Here is a 15,396-nt window from a genome sequence, read left to right as displayed (position 1 = left end):
TTCTAATTCTGTGAAGAATGTCATTGGTAGCTTGATAGGAATAACACTGAATCTGTAAATTGCTTTGAGCAATTACAGATTGCCCAAAGTATGGCCATTTTAGCAATATTGATTCTACCTATCTACGAACATGGAATGTTTTTCCATTTGTTTGTGTCATCTCTGATTTCTTTGAGCAGTGTTTTGTAATTTTCACTGTAGAGATCTTTTACCTCCCTAGTTAGCTGCATTCCTAGGCATTTTATCCTGTTTGTGGCAGTTGTGAATGAGATTGAATTCCTGATTTGGCTCTCAACTTGGCTGTTGTTGGTGTATAGGAATGTTAGTAATTTTTATACATTGATTTTGTATCCTGAAACTTTGCTGAAGTTGTTTATAGGCTGAAGGAGCTTTTGGGATGAAACTATGGGGTTTTATAGATATAAGATCATGTCATCTGCAAACAGGGATAGTTTGACGTTCTGTCTTTCAATCACTTGCCTGATTGCTCTGGCCAGGACTTCCAATATTATGTTGAATAGGAGTGGTGAGAGAGGGCATTCTTGTCTTGAGACAGATTTCAAGGATAATGCTTCCAGCTTTTGCCCATTCTATATGATGCTGGCTTTGGGTTTGTCATAGATGGCTCTTGTTATTTTGAGGTTCCCTCAATACCTAGTTTATTGAGAGTTTTTAAGATAAAGTGATGTTGAATTTTATCAAAAGCTTTTCTTCATCTGTTGAGATAATCATGTGTTTTTTGCCTTTGGTTCTGTTTATGTGATGAATTACATTTATTGATTTGCATATGTTGAACCAACCTTGCATCTCAGGAATAAAGCCTATTTGATGGCGGTGGATTAACTTTTCATTGTGTTGCTGGATTCAGTTTGCAAGTATTTTATTTAGGATTTTTGCATCAATGTTCATCAAAGGCATTGGCCTGAAGTTCTCTTTTTTTTTTGCCAGATTTTTGTATCAAGTGTCTCTGCCAGAGTTTGGTATCAAGATGATGCTGATCTCATGGAATGAGTTGGGGAGGAGTATCTCCTCAATTTTTTTGAATAGTTTCAGTAGTTAGTAATGATACCAGCTCTTCTTTGTACATCTGGTAGGGTTCAGCTGTGAATCCATCTGGTTCTGGGCTTTTTTTGGTTGGTAGGCTATTTATTACTGATTCAATTTCAGAGCTTATTATTGGTCTGCTCAGGGAATCAATTTTTTTTTCTAGTTCAGTCTTGGGAGGGTGTGTGTGTCCAGAAATTTATCCGTCTCTTCTAGGTTTTCTAATTTATGTACACAGAGGTGTTATTAGTAGTCTCTGAATTTGTATTTCTGTGTGGTCAGTGGAAACCTGCTTACTAAAGCATCCTTGAGCTCTGAATAGTCAGCAGTAGAAGTCAGGCAGTACTCGCTGCAGACCTTGGGTGAAACTCAGAGATGTGCTGGCTTCAGATGTGACCCAGTGTGTTTTCCAGCTGTGACGGCTATGGGGAGAGACTCCTTTTGCCTGAGAAAAGGAAAAGGAAAAGAGTAAAGAGGATTTCTAGACCTGCCCTAGGTCAGAGTGGAGCCCACTGCCCTGAGGGGGGATTCCTAGACCCGGCAGCATTTCCACAGGCTGACTGAAGAGCACTTGGGCCTTGAGTGAACATCAACAGTAGCTAGATAGTACTCACCACAGGCCTGAGGTGGTGGTAGCCATGGGGAAGGACTCTTATGATTTTGGTATTAGGAGGAAAGAACGGGAAGATCTTGTGGCCTGGGTGCCAGCTCAACAACAGTAGGCTAGAGCACTAGATAGATTATTATGGTTTTTGACTCTAGTCCCTGGCTCCTAGATGGCATCTCTGGACCCACCTGAGACCAAGGGGAACTCATCACTCTGAAGGGAAGGACACAATCCTGGCTGGTTTCCCCACCTACTGATTGTAGAGCTCTGGGCCTTGAGTGAACATAGGTGGTAGCTGGACAGTGGTTACCATGGGCCTTAGGTGATATCCGGTGGTCTTCTGGCTTTGCGTCTGATCCAGCACAGTCCTAGTAGTGATGGCTTCAAAAGGGGAAATATAAGAGTAATTGGCCTTAAAGAGGAGACACACAGAGATAGGAGTAGAAAGTTTATTCAAAGGGATAAAAACAGAAAACTTCTCAAACCTAGAGAAATAAATGAATATTCAAGTACGAAGGTTATAGAACATCAAACAGATTTAACCCAAATTAGATTACCTCAATATATTTAATAATCAAACTTCAAAAGATCAAGGAAAGGATACTAGAAGCAACAATAGAAAAGAAAGAAGTAACCTACAATGGAGCTCTAATATGTCTGGCAGCAGACTTCTCAGTGGAAACCTCAAAGGCGAGGAAAGAGAGGCATGACATATTTAAAGTGCTAAAGGAAAAAAAAAAAAAAAACACTTGTTTCCTAGAATAGTATATCCACTAAAGGTATCCTTCAAAGATAAAGAAGAAAGGGAGACTTTCTCAGACAAACAGAAGCTGAGGGATTTCATCAACAACAGACCTGTCCTGTGAGAAATGTTAAAGAGAGTTATTTGATCTGAAAGGAAAGGACGTTAATGAGCAATAAGAAATCATCTGGAGGTACAAAACTCACTGGTAATAATAGTAAGTACACAGAAAAACACAGAATATTATAACACTGTAAATGTGGTGTATAAACTACTCATATCTTGAGTAGAAGGATTAAAAGATGAGCCAACCAGAAAGAATAACTACAACTTTTCAAAACATAGATAGTACAATAAGATATAAATAGAAACAACAAAAAGTTAAAAAGTGGGGAGAAAAAGTTAAAGTGTAGAGTTTCTGTTGGTTTTCTGTTTTCTTTTTTGTTTCTTTAGCAATCAGTGTTAAGTTGTATTAGGTTTAAAATATGGGTTGTAAGATATTATCTACAAGCCTCATGGTAACCTCAAATCAAAAAACATAAAACAGATAAAGAAAAATTACAAAGCAAGAAATTAAAACATACCACCAGGGAAAATCAACATCACTAACAGGAAGACAGGAAGGAAGAAAAGAAGGAACTTAAGATCGTAAAACAACCATAAAACAAATAACAAAATGGCAAAAGTAAGTCCTTACTTATCAATAATAACATTACATGTAACTGGACTAAGTTCTCTAATCAAAATACATAAAGTGACTGAATGGATAACAAAACAAAATTCAATAAAGACACATATAGACTGAAAACAAAGGATAGAAAAAGATATTCCATGCAAATGGAAACCATTAAAAGAGTAGGAGTAGCTATACTTAGATCAGACAAAATAGATTTCAGAACAAAAACTATAACAAGAGACAAAGAAGATCATTATATAATAACAAAAGGGTCAATTCAGCAAGAGAATATAACAACTATATATATGTGTGTGGGTGTATATATATATATATGCACCTAACACTGGAGCACTCACATATATAAAGCAAATATTATTAGTGATGAAGAGAGAGAGACACTCCACTTACAATAAATTGGAAAATCTAGAAGAAATGGATAAATTTCTAGACACATACAGCCTACCAATCTTGAACTTGGAAAAAATCCAAAACCCAAACAGACCAATAACAAGTAATGAGATTGAAGCTGTAATAAAAAGTCCCCCAGTGTATTAGTCTGTTCTCATGCTGCTAATAAAGACATTCTCAGGACGAGGTAATTTATAAAGGAAAGAGGCTTAGTGGACTCACAGCTCTACGTGGCTGGAGAGGCCTCACAATCATGGTAGAAGATGAAGGAAGAGCAAAGGGACATCTTACATGGCAGCAGGCAAGACAGAATGAGAGCCAAGCAAAAGTGAAAACCCCTTATAAAACGATCAGATCTTATGAAACTTATTCACTACCACAAGAGCAGTATGGGGGAAACTGCCCCCATGATTCAATTCTCTCCTAACAGGTCCCTCCCACAGCATGTGGAAATTATGGGAGGTACAATTCAAGATGAGATTTGGGTGGGGACACAGCCAAGCCATATCATTCCACTCCTGGCCCTGTCTAAATCTCAAGTCCTCACATTTCAAAACCAATCATGCATTCCCAACAGTCCCCCAAATCCTTAATTCATTGATTGATATTGGCATAAAAACAGACACACAGACCAATAAAACAGAACAGGGAACCCAGAAACAAATCCATACATCTACAACAAACAGTGCTGGGAAAACTAGACATATGCAGAAGAATGAAACTAGACCCCTATCTCTTGCTATACACAAATATAAAATCAAAATGGATAAAGACTTGAATCTAAAATTTCAAACTAAGAAACCAGTAAAAGAAAACTTTGGGAAAACTCTCCAGGACATTGGACTGGGCACAGATTTCTTGAATGATACCCCACAAGCACAGGCAACCAAAGCAAAAGTGGACAAATGGGATCACATCAAGTTAAAAAGTTTCTGAGCAGCAAAGAAAACAATCAACAGAGTGAAGAGACAACACACAGAATGGGAGAAAATATTTGCAAACTATCTATCTGACAAGGGATTAATAACTAGAATATAGAAGGAGCGCAAAGGACTCTATAGGAAAAAAACTAATAATCCATTTTAAAAATAGACAAAAAATTTTAATAGACATTTCTCAAAAGAAGACATACAAATGGCAAATAGGAATATGAAAAGGCACTGATGAAAGGCACATCGCTAATCATCAGAGAAATGCAAATGAAATCTGTAATGAGATATCATCTTATCCTTGTTAAAATGGCTTTTATACAAAAGACAGACAATAACAAATAATGACAAGGATGCAGAGTAAAAGGAACCCTGGTACACTATTGGTGAGAATGTAAATTAGTATAATCACTATGGAGAACAATTTGGAGGTTTCTCAACAAAACTGAAAATGGAGATAACATATTATTAGGCAATCCTACTGCTAGGTATATACCCAAAAGAAAGGAAATCAGTACATGGAAGTGGTATCTCCACCAGTGTACTTATTTCAGCACTAGTCACAATAGCCAAGATTTGGAAGCAACCTAGGTGTTTATGAACAGAAAAATAGAAAAAGGAAATGTGATACATTTACACAATGGAGTACTATTTAACTATAAAAAGAATGAGATCCTGTCATTTGCTTCAACATCAGTGGAACTGGAGATCATTATGTTAAATGAAATAAGTTGGGCACAGAAAGACAAACTTCGCATGTTCCCACTCAGTTTTGGTAGCTGAAAATGAAAACAGTTACACTCATGGAGACAGAGAGTAGAATGATGGTTATCAGAAGCTGGGAAGGATAGTGTGAGGGTGGGGTGAAGGTAGGGGAGTAGGGAAGTGGCGGATGGGGGGACATTTTTTAATGGGTACAAAATTATGTTTAGAATAAGATCTAGTATTTGATCACAGACAGTGTGACTATAGACAACAATAATTTATTGTACATTTATAAGTGTATATTTATAACCAACTGAAAGAGTACCGTTGGTTTGCTTGTAACACGAAGAAAGGATAACTGCTTGAGGTGATAGATATTCCATTCATCCTGATGTGATTATTACACATTGTATGCCTGTATCAAAATAGTGCATGTTTCCTGTAAATATATACAGCTACTATGTATCCATAAAAATTAAAATAAAAACATTTTAAAAAGTAAAGCTAAATTTCCATTCAGTAAGTATTTATTAAAAGCCTACTCTATAGGAGTGCTGGGCTAGATATGAGGACGTGTTCCTCCTAACCCTGAGAGTGTATTCTCTAGGTCGCTTATTTCATGTTTTGTTACTTCACACTGGTGGATGAGTCTCTTTAAGTAACCTGAGTTTGCTTTCTTCATACCTCCCCTGATAACACAGGGTTCTATCACCTAAAATGTTCTTCAACTGCCAGCTTGTTGAGGTGTATCCAGGGAATGTTTCACATGTGCTCAGTGAGTCATGTTCTGTTACCATGAAGCAGCCGCTGTTTGTTTCTTGTCCTGTTGCTCTTTTCCTGTGTTGTGAGTCAGTAGAAAAAAAAATTTTTCCCTTTAAATAACTTTTAGTCAGTACGGCTTCAACCCTGAGACGCTTTGCCCCATAGTCTTGTAGACTTGCTAGTAAAAATGGTACTTTTGATTATTATTTATGGCACTAACCCATCTACCTCTCCATCTCTCTTGCTGAAGATGCAGTCATGAGTTCATCAAGAGGCTAAATCAGGAGATATCATCATGCATTTCCGAGTCCACTCTCCCTTAGCTGAAGAAGGCTTTGTGTTTGGGTTGACAGCTTTGTGCCCACTGACCTCTTTACTTACTGTGAAATGACATCCAGGAATTTCCTTAATTTTTCTTGCAAATGGGACTTGGACATGTCCCTTTAATTTACCAGATAGATCTGACTCCGGTGATGTTAGACTTGAGCTCAAACCATGCTTGTATTAAGCTAATAACAGACACTTTTTATTTATTAGTCAAAAGGTTCCTATAATACTCACAATGGCTACATGGAACAAACATAATTACCTTCTATTGTGGCCACCTTTCAAAACTGAAGTCAACTCTCTTTTCCTGCTCCCCCTCAAAATGCTATCTTCCAGGTTAAGCACATGCAGAACTTTTTATTATTCTTTGTATGTTTTCTTGCCAGTTGGATCCCTTTCCTCTGAAAATGTTCTGACTTTTCTGTGCCTTCTAAAAATGTGAGGTCACAAAGAATCTTTGGCTTGGCCAGGGAAGATATTAGGTTGGTGCAAAAGTAATTGCGATTTTTGCCATTGAAAGTAATGGAAAACATTCCCAATTATGTTTGCACCAACCCAATAGTATACTATTACCTCTTATTCTATCCACCATACGTCTTGTGGTAGCAAAGCACTTGATCTTTAATATGTAATTTAGAGCTACACCGTATCTTTAAAATTACAGAGAAGTTCAGAATTTAAAAGTAATTATCTGAGAATCAATGCTGTGATGAAAAACAACCAGGTTCATGTTGATATCCTTCCTTCCTTCCTTCCTTCCTTCCTTCCTTCCTTCCTTTCTTCCTTTCTTCCTTTCTTCCTTTCTTCCTTTCTTCCTTTCTTCCTTTCTTTCTTTCTTTCTTTCTTTCTTCTTTCTTTCTTTTTCTTTCTTTCTTCTCTCTCTCTCTCTTTCTTTCTTTCTTCTTTCTTTCTTCTTTCTCTCTTTCCTCTCTCTCTCTCTCTCTCCTCTCTCTCTCTCTCTCTGTTTCAACAAGGTCTTGCTCTGTTACCCAAGCTGGAGTACAGTGGCATGATCGCTGGTCACTGCAGGCTCAACCTCCTGGGCTCAAACGATCCTCCTGTCTCAGCCCTCTGAGTAGCTGGGACACAGTCATGCACCACTATGTCTGGCTAATTTTTGTATTTGTTGTACAGATAGGGTTTCACCATGTTTCCCGGGCTGGTCTTGAACTCCTGGGTTCAAGCAATCCACCCACCTCATCCTCCCAAAGTGGTGGGATTACATGCATGAGCCACCATACCCTGCCTTGATATGTAGTTTTAAAAAAGAACATAATTTCATAACTATGCCTATCTACATTTCTGAAGATATAAGGCTTAAAGAGGGGCAGTAATGAAAATCAGGAAAAAAATAGAACAGATGAGAAAGGTAGGTTATGTAACTTTTGGGCACACTACAAATTCGATTTTCTTGAATTTTTTTCCTAAGCATAAACTACAGGTACAGTGACTTGTGATATCCTTGTCTATACAAGCCAGGATTCCCAGTCACAAAGCAGTATAAGGAGTAGTTTTGCAAGAGCAAACAGCATAGCCTGTACACTGTAGGAGAAGGTCATGAAGGAATGAAAACAGAGGATGACAGACTTCTCCTAATTGATATAACCTGACTTAAGAATTCAACAATTAAATTCCTTAATCGAATTATTAACTTTTAAAATCCTATGGCTTTTAACCTAATAAGAGTATCTGTCTCATTGTTTATTGAGAGGATTAAATAAGATGATTCATGTAAAGTCCATAGCACAAAACCTCATGTATTAGCAAGCATTCAGTAATGCTAACTATTGTTATTTTGAATTATTGCTTGCTGAAATAATGACTAGCAGTTTTGCCTTGTATGTTGTAAAGAACATTCATATACTTTATCTCATCTGTTTCTTGTGACAACTTGTCAAATAGGTGAGTAGACATTATTATAATTGGAGGAAGAAGTTAAGTGACTTGCCCAGTTTATTAGTAGAAGAACAGTGGTTATAACTCAGTCTTCAGACCCAAAATCCTATGAACTTAAAAAAAAAATCACAATACGATTGTAAACTCCATTCATGAAAAGACAACAAATATCATGCAAAATTATATATGGAAAAAGACCCTAAACAAATACATGCAAATCAGTTACAAAATAATATGCTATGGCCGGGCACCATGGCTCATGTCTGTAATCCCAGCACTTTGGGAGGCTGAGGCGGGTGGATCATTTGAGGTCAGGAGTTTGAGACCAGCTTGTCCTACATAGTGAAACCCTGCCTCTACTAAAATACAAAAATTAGCTAGGCGTGGTGGTGGGCGCCTGGAATCCCAGCTACTTGGGAGGCTAAGGCAGGAGAATCGCTTGGACCCCAGAGGCAGAGATTGTAGTGAGCTGAGATCGCACCACTGCACTCCAGCCTGGGCGACAGAGCAAGACTCTCTCTAAAAAATAAATAAATAAATAAAATAAAAATAAATATGCTACGAATAATTCCAATGACCAAGTAAGATTTAGTCCAGGGATATAGTGCAAAGATAAGTAATCTAATAATAGATTAAAGGAGGAAAATCATATTAGTAAATGTAGAGGAGGAATTTGATTTAGTCCAATATCTACTGTTAAACTCTTAGTGAAGTAAAAATAGGAGAAACATCCTTAAGAAAGTAAACAGAAAAAAGAACTGTTCATGGTCCAATAATGAGGATATTATGACCCAATAGTTTTGATTAATTAAATTTCATGTCCTTGGTTGGAAAAAAGAAGAAACCTATTAGGAATCAATATTAAAAATTATATTAGCAGGCTGGGCGCGGTGGCTCACGCCTGTAATCCCAGCACTTTGGGAGGCCAAGGCAGGCGGATCAGGAGGTCAGGAGATGGAGACCATCCTGGCTAACACGGTGAAACTCCGTCTCTGCTAAAAAATACAAAAAAAATTAGCCAGGTGTGATGGCGGGCGCCTGTAGTCCCAGTTACTCGGGAGGCTGAGGCAGGAGAATGGCGTGAACCTGGGAGGTGGATTTTGCGGTGAGCCGAAGTCGCACCACTGCACTCCAGCGTGGGAGACAGAGCGAGACTCCGGGGGAAAAAACAATTATGTTAGCTATTTAAAACCTAAAGATATTCTTTCTAGTGTCTGAAATAAGATGAAACTATTTTCATTATCAACAGTTTTTAAGATTCTAGCCAATACAATAAGCAAGAAAATAAAGCAAAAATGTGCATTATAGATAGGAAGAAAAGATCATTATTTTCAAATGATAGGATTTTATGAATAGAAAGTCCAAGAGATTATACATTAAAATATTAAAGGTAAAAAGAAGTTCAACTCATTGGTTCATTTTAAGATTACTATGTACAAATAAAAATCTTTCTCTTACATAGCAAATTATGTATGTGATGGATAAATGTGGAATATTAAAGATAATCACAGATTCTGTTCAGCTCCTTTCATGAGCGGTGGCGTTGATTTCTACACTCTCATAAATCTGGGCTGGCTTTGAACTTGCTTTGACTAACAGAATGTGTGGGAATTGAGGCTGTGTAGCTTTGAGTCTCAGTTTCAAGAGGTCCTGCAGCTTTCCCTTTGGCTCTTTTGAGACACTACTCCATGATATGAAGAAATCCAGTATCTAGTCTAGAGTCCTCTAGATGAGTCCAATACTATCCTCTAGTCTCTAGGATAAAAGACCATGCGAAGTAGGAATGAGCTTAACCAGCCAATACCCACTAAACTAATCAGCTAATAGCCAGCACCAACACAAGACATGTGAGTAAAACCATGCTAGGAAATCCAGTGCCAGTGAAACCACCATATGTCTACAGCTGTATGACTGACCCTGGTTAGACCAGAAAAAGTACCCTTTTCCTAGTTGAGCTTAGTTCAAATGTCCAATCAACAAAATGTTGAACAAATAAATGGGTATTGTTTTAAACCATTAAATTTTAGAGTTTGTTATTCCGTTATGTATAATTGGTACAAAAATATTCAAGATTTACAATAGCAATAAAAACTAAAAAGTGTCTAGGAAGACATTTATATAAAGAGCATTATGAAACATACACGAAAGATATAAAACAATATATGAAGAAACACATACAGTATTTTTTGGAGGAAAGATGATAAAGATACCAACTTTCTCCACAAATAAGCTATGTGTTGAGTAATATACCAATCAGAATCCACCACTGACAAAACTGATAATAAATTTTATACGAAGAATGCTGAATATAAAATTTGGAAAGAATAATAATGAGGAATGCAGTTATTAATTGCTGTCTAACAAAATGCTTCTGAATTTAGTGTCTTAAATCGACAATAAACATTTTGCTCATGAATCTGTAAATTTGGTAGGGCTTAGTTAGACGACTGTCTTTTCTCCTGGTGGCATGAGCTGGAGTGGGCCTGGAGGACTCACTTTTGAGATGGACACTCACATAGTGGTGAGTTGGTGCTGCTGACTGTTATCATCCCCAAAGGAAACCTGTACTCACTAAGCAGCCACTTCTCTCCTGCTCCACTTCAGTCTTGGACAGCCACTAACCCGATTTCTGTCACGATGGATTTACGTATCTTGAGTATTTCTTATATGTGGAATCTTATAATGTTGAAAAAGAGGAAAAAAGTAGATATGCATGTACTGGATATGAACATATTTTTCCTATATATTATTAAATAAAAATGAAAATGACAAAATTGTCATATTACATATATTATCTAATCACAATTTGCACATATGTATATATGACTAAAAAGTGTGGAAAAATATAAGCCAAAGTTTTAGAGCAGTTATTTTGGGGGGCTGGTATTACCATCCAAAAAAAAAACTAAACATGTATTTGTATTGTTAAATACAAATTTAAAAATTAAACATTAACTTCATAGTCAAAAAGCAAAGATATTTTCATTAAATAATATTTCAATAGGAAGAAATGAACTATTTAAAACGTTGGTGAGCAAACTCTAATGAAATAATGGCTTTAGGCAAGGATCATCAATGACTGCTAGCAAAAAAGACAACCCGATATTCCATGTCTTCTAATGCCAGTACACATCACAGCTTATAAGATATTCTAGCCAAAAATATCAAACCTTAATCGGATTAAGACTTTATCTCTCAAAAAATAGAGCTATATCTCAAATTTCAAAGAGGCAGAGACTCAGGAAATTTGATTGTGAACTTAGCCAACTCCTATTACCTCCCCAAGCCTCAACGTCCTTGTTCTTGCAAAAACAAGAGGGATGAACTTTCAAAAAAAATAAAAAATAAAAAACCCGTAGGCCCTCCTATGACTCAACCACTTGATTCGCATTTTCACATGGAAATTTTGATATTTCAGTGTTCTCTATTGGCTTAGTACTTTCATGTGTTCTGTCTTTATTCTTAATTTACAGAAAGTGTAGGGAATGAGAAACATGTTCCAAGACAAAATGGGGAAGCCTTCAGCAAAATCCAGAATGTGATAAACTCTAGGGGTCAAATGATCTGGTTCCTTCAAGAAATAAGAGGAGGAGGCAGGGAATAGAATCCTGTTATATATATTGTGCCAGACGATTCTTTGTTGGTGGTGGCTGTCCTGTGTTTTGGAGCTTTTAGCAGCATCTTTGCCCCTAGGCACTACATACCATTGGAACTCTCCCCCTTTCTCCTTAACCAAGTTATAACAACCAAAAATATCTCCAGACATTGCTAAATGTCTTCTGGGAACAAACTTGCCCCAGTTGAGAACTAAGATGATAGATTTTTTTTTTAAAAAAAGGAGATTTAAACAACAGCAAAAAAAAAAAAAAATGCATCTTGCACACTAATTTGTATAAACCAACTGTAAGGAAGAATTATGAGATAATTGGAATTAGATGTATTTGAAAAGAGACCCATTCTTTAGTGATATACAATGAATGGTATGTCTGTGGTTAAAATGATACGCTGTCTTGTATTGAGGTTGGTGAGTAAACGGGTAGCTGTACAGATAAAATGGGATTGACTATGTGTTGATAATAACTGAAGCTAAGTCATGAGTACAAAGGGTGGGTTCACCATGCTACTCTCTAGCTTTTGTATGCATTTGAAATTTTCCATAACAAAATGTCTTAACAATAATATTCAGTAACTACCAGAATATTGTAATAGTGACAACCAGAAGGAATAGCTAAAAAGAGATGAAAGTGTGGCTTCCGGGAGGGGTAGGGAGAGGAGAGGGGACTGCTTCTTTTTAAAACGAACCTTTTAATACTACTTCACTATGAGTACTACGTGCATGGGTTACTTCAAAGAACAAAAAAAATAATTAAAATCCCCAAATAAGCAAACAAAACATTGGAAAGATGCCATTGATATGAATATTTTTCTTGTAAAAATGGAATTTTAGTTATATAAAATTTCTACATATAGAAAGTAAGTTAAATGACATCATGAGGAAGCAACTAACTGAGTCCGGATGTGGAACACTGGACACAGCAATTGAGTTTCTCCTGAGGCTGGCCTGGCTATCTTCTTTTTCTCCTTTACCTTTTTTATTGAGCTTGTTAAGAGAGCCAGGGCCTTCTGAGGAAGAGGGGATATTTCTTGTCTTTCTCATTGCGTGTGGAAAGCAGGCAAGGGAGGGCTGTCCCCTGAGTCACAGCACCCTCTCTCTAACCCAGTGAATGAACCACAGGGCAAACTAGAGTTCGTCTGCTTACCTAATCATGTCTTACTTAGGGAGTAAGAAGTCTTTTTGTTTGTTTTTCATATCTCTTGGTCTAAGCTGCATTTTCTAGTTCAGTTTTGATCAAAGCATGATACTGGGGGAGAAGAAAACATTTGTCAAGCTATCACTAAGGGGCTTATATCATCTCTGATTTTGCTATTAACTGTTTTTTGTGTGATACTTTGGCAGGGAGCCCCCAGAATGGACAGAGTAAAAGGATTCTCATACCAAAACCCTATCCCGAACTCTAGCATCTTTCACAGTTCCAAGAAAAACAAACATATTTCTTTTGACCTACTATTCATAAATGTCATGTTAGATGCATAAATATTACGCCTCTCTGGTAACAATGAGTGATATTCCAGCATTCCTAGGAGACAAATCAGCATAGTAACCCAAGGCCAATGTAGGTGAACAGGCCAACAGGATAATGTAATTTGAAAGGTGCTCTAGAGCTACTTGCATTCTGAGGTTTGTTCACCAAGGTTCTAGGCTACCATGGTGCTTAAAGTCACCACTTTGAGAGTCAGCCCTTTCTGTAAATGCATAATGTCTCCAGAAGCTTTCAGCTAAAATACCAATGTGTTATTTTGGAGAGAGAACACATGAACTCTAAGCACTCCAAATTGCCTAAGCATGAACCAGTTTATCAAGTTATTTAAGTTGAGAGAAAGGTCCTCAAGGAAGGAATTACAAGATTGTGCTCTTTATGGGACATCATGAGAAGGCACAGGGAAGTTATGAGGGTAAGAGTAGTGGAAGGAAGAAAAATCTGAAGATACTTGGGAAGGCGTACCTGGGGTAGGTAGAATCCTGGCCAGAGAAGGGAGAGCAGAAGGACTCAGAGTCTAGATCAACTCCGTCCATTAGAACGTCCTGTAATGATGAAAATGTTCTGTAGCTGGGCTGTTCAATATAGTAGTTATTAGCCACATGTGAGTATAGAGGACTTGAAATGTGGCTGGTGTGACTGAGGAATTGGAACTTTAAATTTTATTTAATTTTAATTGATATAAATTAAAATGTAAATAGTCAAATGTGGCTGATGGCTCCTATATTGGATAGTACATGTTTAGATGAAGGATTTGGGGGTGGGAGGTGGGGGAAAATCATAGAAAGGCAATGTGGAAAAGAAAGATACAGTTTGCTTAATTCACACTTTGTATGGTACCACTTTTCATTTCTAGGCAATATGTAGTTTACAAATTACAGGTTATATTATATTTAGCAAATTAACTTTTATTATGAAATAGCTGCACAGATTAAATAGACGGATGAGAGTAAGCTATATTAATTAGATTGGCCATGTCCTATATGATCTTATTTTACTCCTATGCATGCTGTCCACTGAAGGAAATGAAAACATTGACTCAAAAGTGTTAAAAAGGGTATCCTTTGTTTAATGTTCCAGAAAGGCTGCAATTACTTTTCATAATATGTAATTGCAAGTTTTTCTATTGTTTTTCTTTCTGAATAATAATTATTTTGCTCCATTGCAGAGCAAGGCAAGGGGCACAATCACATTCACAGAACCTCCTTAGGGTGGATCCACAGGACATACTTCCCACTGCTCACAAAAGTATTACCACCCCTTGGAATAATCAATCAATCAAACCAACTCAACAATCTTCCTTTTAATGCTGGTGGCACATAATGACATAAAAATAAAATTTTGCTTTCTGGTGGGACATGAATAATAAAAGTATTTTAAAAGTTGTTTTAATCAAGGCTTCACTATTCAGAAAGTATTCATAAACTGGCACCAGAAAGTTTTCCAAAATCACTAGCTAGTTGTTAGTGGCCACAGAACCTAGATGAGAATAAAAATAATGTCTAAACACAACCGAAACCAGAGGAATCTTTTTGTTGTTGTTCAGGAGGAGACAGCATGCCCTTTGAAATACTTGCAAGGTTCTCCTAATTAATGTGGCAGTACATAGGTGTCATTTCTGAGCCAGATGGTTACTCTAGATGTAGAATTTTGTCAAGTCTTCATTTCATGCCATGTGAAAATCCAAATGCCACCACTTCAAGATTTTCTGTTACCAGAGTCCTTACATTCTTGTGGTCACCTATGCCTCTAAAATGCTCTTTCCTCTGAATGCATTGGCTTGAATCATGAATCTATTGCTGTCTGTATTTTCTGTTTTTGTTCTGCCAAACCAACTGTGAACTTCCTTTCCACAGATTTCTGCCATCATAAAGCATGTGCATCAGAATTGCAGATTTTATTTATGTATAAGGTATAGCCTAGGACTTGGCAGAGGTGGAGGATCCTGTTTCATGACACTAAAATTGGGGGAGACCGAAGACCTGATAATACCCATTAGGGAGGCGGGTAGAAAATACTTATATTTAAGTATTAGTTAAAATTTTTGTTTGTTTTTTGGAGCTGCTTTACATGATATATTTTTTTTAAATTTCACTTTCCAATAGTTTATTATTAGTGTATGGAAATACTATTGATATTTAAAAGTTGACCTTGTAGGCTGAGGTCTTGGTAAATTTACTTACTAGTTTTAGGACCCTGCC

At 37.0% G+C, this 15,396-nt stretch overlaps 1 long non-coding RNA gene across 1 annotated transcript; it reads left to right on the top strand.

The window, feature by feature from the left end:
• Positions 1–13,066: 13,066 nt before the first annotated feature.
• LOC117076715 lies at positions 13,067–14,561 on the top strand. The gene is made up of 2 exons (XR_004434453.1): positions 13,067–13,665; positions 14,364–14,561. It is a non-coding gene; the product is annotated as an uncharacterized LOC117076715 (long non-coding RNA).
• Positions 14,562–15,396: the final 835 nt, after the last annotated feature.

Source organism: Trachypithecus francoisi, unplaced genomic scaffold (assembly GCF_009764315.1).
Source record: "Trachypithecus francoisi isolate TF-2019V2 unplaced genomic scaffold, Tfra_2.0 Lachesis_group0, whole genome shotgun sequence".
Taxonomy (NCBI): domain Eukaryota; kingdom Metazoa; phylum Chordata; class Mammalia; order Primates; family Cercopithecidae; genus Trachypithecus; species Trachypithecus francoisi.
The sequence above is the reverse complement of the archived record's forward strand: the minus strand, read 5'-3'. Positions and strand labels throughout refer to the sequence as shown.